Source organism: Berghia stephanieae, chromosome 4 (genome assembly GCF_034508935.2).
Source record: "Berghia stephanieae isolate SIO BIC M18660-M18661 chromosome 4, UCSD_Bste_1.3, whole genome shotgun sequence".
NCBI classification, from domain to species: Eukaryota; Metazoa; Mollusca; class Gastropoda; order Nudibranchia; family Aeolidiidae; genus Berghia; species Berghia stephanieae.
The window spans coordinates 33,274,983-33,282,881 of record NC_088363.1 but is presented as its reverse complement, the minus strand read 5'-3'; positions in this window follow the sequence as shown (position 1 = coordinate 33,282,881).

Here is a 7,899-nt window from a genome sequence, read left to right as displayed (position 1 = left end):
CACTTAAAATATGTTGTCATCTTGCCAAGATACGGTAAATCCTTTTATCCATTCATAGGCTTTTTATTTTGGTGGTTTGGTCATCGCTAAAGCATGTTGTTGTCATGTTGTCTCATTGCCTTTATTTACTCATCTAACTTTCAACGCATCATTGTTTGTTTTTGTTTTTGTTTGTTTGTTTTTACTTTGTTTATTATCTTTAAAATTCATTTTCTTTTCGATTTTCCCCTTTTATTTTAGTCTGATTTTTTAATTATTTTTTTTTATTCATGTTTGTTTGTTTTTTGCCTGGGCATGATTTTGATGTTGCACTTGTTCGATTTTAAACCATTGATTGCATGGTTTTGTTTATTTGTTTGAATTTATTTTGTTTGTCTCAGCATGATGTAGATTGTTGTATTGGTATTGTAAACAACAACGATAACAAAAAATTATTAAAAACAAAACAAAAAACTGTAGCTAGCTCAGATGTTAGAGTGCTTGCTTTACACTCAAAGGGACCGAGATCGCCTGGCTGAAGTCGAGATTTTTTTCTTTGTAATTGATATGTGTTGTAATGACCATAAATAACTGGTGATTTACTTCCGGGACTCAAGGGGCATAGTACGTACTATGTTTTTTGTGTGCCGTCTTTGCTACTGTAATCTTTTAAATGCGGGTATTGATTTTATTTTAACTTGGCAACGTCTTAATATAGGCAAACTATTGTCTGAAAACGCCATTCTTACGTCGGGTTGAACCAGATGCTTGGAATTCCCCATTACATTTGACATTACTTGTCATGTCCTGCCCTACATGTTAAGTGTTGCTGTTGGCCAGGGACCCCTTGTAGCGCGCTTTGAGCACGTTTAGTGGATATTACGCCATATAAAAGCTCGATTTTCAAAACTTACTTAAAGCCTTCACCCCGGCTGGATCATAGGCCATCGACGAATCCCTTCCACCCTGGGTGGGGATCCTGACCTCCCATAGTGGGCAGGGAGGTACATGCTATGTCTTCTATCCCCCCATACCCGTTTTCCAATTGTTTCCTGTCGTTGTCTTGGAATGAGATTACTTGGTTTTGTCCTGACCCTGGCTTGAATTCCTTGGCTGGGAGGGAAACAGTCGAATGTATAGTTGTAGTTTTGGGAGATGATATTTTTTTCCTTGTAAATCATCTCTCTGTTATGCATTGTATTATGTTCAGTTTACATATTATATTATATGATTGGTAAACATTTGAGTGTGTTCCTCTTAGTTGGGACCTGTGCTTGTGTCTGGATGAGACTTTTAGGTGATCTCAAACTAAGTACTTTGATAGTGTGCTCTTGGAATCTACATCTGTTCCCTATTTGAACCAATTCCTCCTTGTCTTACCTTTTCTTTTGTGCTTTAATTGTAATTCTAGAACTTTTTACTATCCCATTTTCTTCCTTTTTACTGGCGCTGATATGACCTTAATGTGTTGCAAGCGCCGTAAAACCCTTAAAAACAATTAAAAAAAACAACAAATCCCTTCCACCTTGTCCGGCTTTGTTCCACCTTCTCAGCTTCTCTCCGTGTAAAACCTTCGGTTTTTAGGTCCTACAACAATGCCCTGCCCGGGCTATTTCTAGGCCGCCCTCTCTTTCTCGTTCCCTGTGAGTTCCACACTTGCCAGCCAAAGTCGTAAAATTATCTGTCATCTGCATTTTTTGCCAAATTGGGACCTAAAATTTGCCAAAATTTGCCAAGAAATTTGCCAAAAAGACCAAAATTTGCCCAAAAATTTGCTGAGGAGAACTAAGCGTTTCAGTAAAAATTAACATGCGACACAGAAATATATATATATATATATATATATATATATATATATAATATATATATATATATATATATATAATATATATATATATATATATATATATAAGACAATTTATTACATTTAAGGAGGCTACATTTATTAATTTAATGAAATGACTGTGAATAGCGTTGTTACAAAGATTTTAAAGGATCATTATCCATAGCGAGTAGCTTCCCTTGGTTTGGGCCCAGGCAAAGCTGCAACATTTCTCAAGTTTCGTACTTTTTTTTTTTCGTAATTTTGTTTTCGCTTCTTTTTATTCCCAAAATTTGCCACGCGATTTGCCAATTTCCCCAAAATTTGCCACGATTTGCCAATTTTGGGAAATTTGCCAAAATTTGCGGATCGCCCTGATATTTGCGGCCGCAAATTGCCATTTGCGGCCGCAAAAAATGCAGATGACAGAATTATTAACAATTAGTCCTTCTAAGCCATTAGATTAGGGCAATGGAGCTGGAGCTTAATCCCTGGTCCTTTAGTGGACAGTGGCAATTGCTTACTGTTGCCCACGGACTCCAAGTCTAACGCAAATTACATGTCTTTAGCCAATTCTGACAGCTCCAGTCACCCATTCTCCGCTGGTCGGACAGTGGACCACATTTTAAAAAAAAATAAGTAAAAGTAAATATCGAGTACGCATTGAATCGATACCATTCCCCCTTTTTTGCTTGTGATTTCGAGTTGAATTAAGTGCTGCACCAACTTCGCTGACTGCTGCACTGTCAACGGCGATCTGCTGCTGTACTCTAAAAATTTATACACGTACATATTTTAAATTTTGACCAGAAAACTCGTTCTTCAAATATCGATCGATGAAAGCGATTCTCATCTTGTCAATTATTACTCGCAAAGCTGGAACTTCCCGTGAAGACCCAGGCTTGAGAGTTTTTGACAAGTTTAGGGCTGTTTTTTTTTAAAATTTTAGTCGGTCGCTATTTGAGGGACGTGTTTTCCTGGCCAAAAGCTGGCTGACCGAATGTATTGGTTACCTCCCGTTGGCATCGGATCTCGGCCCGCTCGGATTCTAGCACATCTTTTGGCTTCTCCTCAGAGCGTGCTAGAATCCATCAGCGAGTACTGTTTATAATCCACCATGACTTGAGATGCACACTTTCTCCCTCTTCCCCCCCCCCCCCACCCCTTCCAAACCTTCTCTGTTGTTCACCTTCCCCTTCCCTTCCCTCTTATTGCTGTGATAATTCCACTTTATTTTATATTAATGTATTTGTCATGATTTATGTACCTTAGATGATGGGTGGACCCATGGTGATGATGATAATCATAATGATAATAATTCTGTTGAAGATGATAATATGCCATTATTATGGTAGTAGGATCCTATTGTGTAAAAACTTTCTCATGGTGTGTGCCTTCTGTTCGGGCTATTGTCTCCATCGATTTCCTATAAAGACGGTAACGTGTGGGGTGTAGGTAGAGATGCTCCATTGATTAATGATTTAGACATGTTAACACACACTCATGCTCACAAACACACACACACACACACACATATATATATATATATAAACACACACATATATAAACAGACACACACACACACAAACACTCACATACACACATGAACGCACTCGTACACGAGTTGTTTTGATCGGCTACCGTCAAGCAGGTCATTGCTTATATTAATTACCCCCACCCCACCCCACCACCACCACCATCACCGGACATAACAACGTGTTCAATAGCGTAAGCGAGTCTGTCAGTTGTTTTTTCAATTGATGTTGTTGTTGTTGTTGTTCAATTGTTGTTGTTGTTGTTCAATTGTTGTTTTTGTTTATGTTAATATTATCTTTACTGTTAAATTTTAAAAAGAATGTGTATTGTTTCCTTTAGCCCGTCAAAGTGGTGGCAACGACAATGAGATTTATATTGTCATGAAGTAAGTGTCAAAAAAATGAAAGTACATCTCATCATCATATTTACATTTTGACACGGATCTTCACTATGTAGCAACCGGCATCGGGTTTTTGTAACCAAAATTACAAAGGCATAACCTAAACAATCTGGCAAACCTAATCCCGTCAACATTCAAGCGGATGTTACTGTATCATCCATGCGATAATTTACTCGTATGTATGTAGATATTATCGTTCTTAAAAAAAATAAAATTATCAGACCTTTAAAAAATCCCTCAAAACTGAGATATTTAGCTCTACCTATCAAATAAATCGTTGATATATATATATATATATATATATATATATATATATATATATATATATATATATATGAGTGTTGGTGGGTACTTGTAGGTACGAAAGTGCTCGATAATGGTGGTTAGAGCTAATAAAATGTGAGTGAAAATTACATTATATATATATATATATATATATATATATATATATATATATATATATATATATATATATATATATATATATATATATATATGGAGGGAAACAGACAAATGTATAGTTTTGGGAGATTATATTTTTTCCATTGTACATCAGCTCTCTGTTATGCTCTGTATTGTTTTGTTTACATATTATATATGATTTGTAAACACTTGAGTGTATCCCTCGTAGTTGGGACCTGTGCTTGTGTCTGGATGAGATTTTTCGGTGATCTCAATTTAAGTACTTTGAAAGTGTGCTTTTGGAATCTACATCTGTTTCCTATTTGAACCAATTCCCCTTTGTCTTACTTTTTCTTGGGTGTTTTAATTGTAATTCTAGACATTTTTACTATCTCATTTTCTTCCTTTCTGCTGGCGCTGATATGACCTTAATGTAAATCCCTTAAAAACAAACAAACAAAAACCATACCAGAGACGACTGACGTCAACTTCATTCACTATATTTATCATGAGTAGTATACGCGCTGTATTATAATATTATTTTGAGTTGTTTGAGTCATGCCTCTGTACTGTGTGTCTCTGACCTCGTTTGGAACCAGGATATTATTTAATACGAGATTTCAGATTTGTTTTATTGTTGTCAATGAGAGTAAATAAAGGGCTATCTATAGAATATTAGAGAAAAGGACGAACATAAAATAAAGTAAAATAAAATAATAATAATATACTCTCTTACCTTGGAGTTTATTTTGCTTCCGTAGCGTTGGACAGTGGCAAGGGAAGACAGTGATTACTTGGTAATTAAATTAAATTAAATTAAATTATTTAATTAAATTTCCTTAATTCATCCCATTGGGGAAATTTTTCATAAGGGTCTATTCCAAGGGAAGACTGGAATAACTCAGGCGTCAGCCGCAGTGCAGCGCGCGCCGCAAACTTGAGTAAGGGCGAGGTGACTTGCTCAAGGCCACACAACGCAACGGGTATTCGAACTCGGTACCTTTCGGGTACGAAGCCCCTAAAGATACTAAGCTGCTAGAAGCTTTGGACGATCAATCCAAGATCTCATTGAAGACGGGACGTGCCATATTATACTTTTCTGCCGTCTTTCTGGTTTTTAAGTAATGTGATTATATTTTTGTTTTTGTTGTTGGCTGAAGAAGGATTTTGAGCCCGAAACGTTCCGTATTTGGTATTTTGTTCTTTTTTGAAGCAATAACTTGTTACACGTCGGATAGAACGTTAGTCTATTGCATAGTACTTTCTGCCAGATCTAATAGACCTCGCTATCTTGTCACTAAGTGGCAAATACTACATACAGTCTAATATTATAGTCATTAAAAAAACAAAAAAACTTTAAGATCACATTATATTTTTTACATCCCGACATGATATCGTCTTGAAGCGACGAGTACATTATATGCAGGCCTGACATCCGAACCCAATTATGGGCCTAGTTAAACATTGTTGGAATTGTGCGTCATTTTTTTAGATTTCCATTACAGCAATGATCGCATAAGGATACTCGGGTTGTCAGACCTGTAAATAGGTGCACGTTGTCTTGAGACGATAGGTTACATTCACTGCGTCGCCCCATTATCTTCTGAGCGATCTCTTTGTTCCCGGCCTTCATTCTGTCAAGCCATTGTGGTATAGAAAACCAATTAAACCTACTTTTAAACCTGTCATGTTCGCCGATCTTCTTTAAAACATGCCGTATTCGTCAATCGACTTAGATAAAGACTTGACAGTAAATATATATATATATATATATATAATATATATATATATATATATATATATATATATATATATATATATATATATATATAAAGAAATAAAATAAAAGAAAAGAAACATAAAAGGAAAAGAGAAGGCTGTGGAGAGGCAGAAAGTGAGATAGATAGATAGAGATAGGCAGGCAGGTAGGTAATTAGTGGATAAGTAGAGAGAGAGAGAGAGAGAGAGAGAGAGAGAGAGAGAGAGAGAGAGAGAGAGACCTAAAAAAATATACCGTATATGTAAAGAATCCTCTAACTCAAATATCAATCGATTCATAGTGACTCTCAACTTGCCGGAAAGACTCAACCTGCCTGGTCAGACAGACACGAAAGAAGTTTCAAGTTTGCGACCTTTACACTGCACATTAGTTTCGAGTCAGTTGGTAGGTTTTAAAGGACAGATCCCACATTTGAAAAAGGTTTACACAAATTTATTTGTATGCCTTTCAAAAGCAACCCCCCCCCCCCGCAAAAAAAAAACACCAACCCACCCCCCCCCCCCCCCCCCCCCCCCCCCCCCCACAAAAAAACCACCCAACCCCCCCCCCCCCCAAAAAAAAAAAAAAAATAATACACGAAATACAAACAAAAGAAAAGAAAAACAAAAAATCAAAACACAAAAAAAAAAACTAAATAAAATAAAACCCAACAAAATATTTAGAGAACAAACAACTAAAATAGTAATAAACTTCTTTTACAGAGCCCACATTTGAAAAAGGTTTACACAAATTTATTTGTATGCCTTTAAAAAGCAACCCCCCCCCCCCCCCCCCCGCAAAAAAAAAAACACCCATTGTTTTCTTTTTCCTTTTCTTTTAAAGATTAAAACGTTTAAATGAGACACTGCCATTGTATGCTGTACTAAACTTGACATGGACATCAAAGGAAAAAGACATTGAACACGTGACGTTTTAGAGGAAAGAAAGTAAAAAGGATGTCCCTGTTTAATTATTGTCCTAAAACCATCTTTTTGAAGAAAGGTTTTTTGGGAAAAAATTGATGTTGATGGTGGGGTGGTGGTAATGATAGTATTTGGTATTTGTAGTATTTGTAGTATTTGTATTTATTTGGGGGGGTTGTTTTTGTTTTTGGTTGTTTTTGGGGGTTTTTGGGTTGTTTTTGGGGGATTTGTAGTAATGTAGTAGTTTTTGTAGTAGTGTAGTAGTATAGTAGAAAGTAGTAGTAGTCTTTCGTTTGTATAGTTATGTGTTCTTTAAACAGAGTTTTTAAAAAAGGGAAAACTGCCAGAATACATAATTGTATCCGTCCCCCCATCATGATGCTTAAGGCAGTAAAAAGAAATATGTTTTCTTTGGGGGGCCTTTTTAAGGTTTTTTACAGTCCTTGTATTCACAGTCCATGGGAAAGGGGAATACTTTAAACCACACTTTCGATTTCTTCCTTGTTCATACTAATGGTTTTTTGATTGTGCTTGGCACTTTTAAAATTTTTATCTATTATCTATCTATCTATCTTATTCCCCTTTTATCTATCTATCTATCTTTTCTATCTATCTAATTTTTATCTATTTAAACTATCTATCTATCTATTTAATTATCTAATCTATCTATTATCTATCATCTGCGGGTGGTTGGATGGGGGCATACCCTTTAATCATATACCCATGTGTTCGCATGGGTGTCGATCCCATAGTGATGTCGTTTCTTCTTCCTTTACTAGCCTACCCGCTTCTTTGGTTTGTGTTGTATTTTTTTCAGGGGATATATTTTTTTTTCTGTAAATCTTCGCCGGGTTTTTTCTTGGTTTTTATAATTTAGCTTATGATATCTTTAGGTTATGATTTTGATTTACATTTGTACTATTTTTGTTAGATTGCTTGTTTTTTTGTTTCAGGGGTCTTATATAACCCCAAATTTTGTTGGAAGAGACCCAAAGCAACAAACCCCCCCAAAAATAACTCTTCTACACTATTTTCTAAAATTTTCAAACCACTAAAACTATCTTTCTATCTATCTATC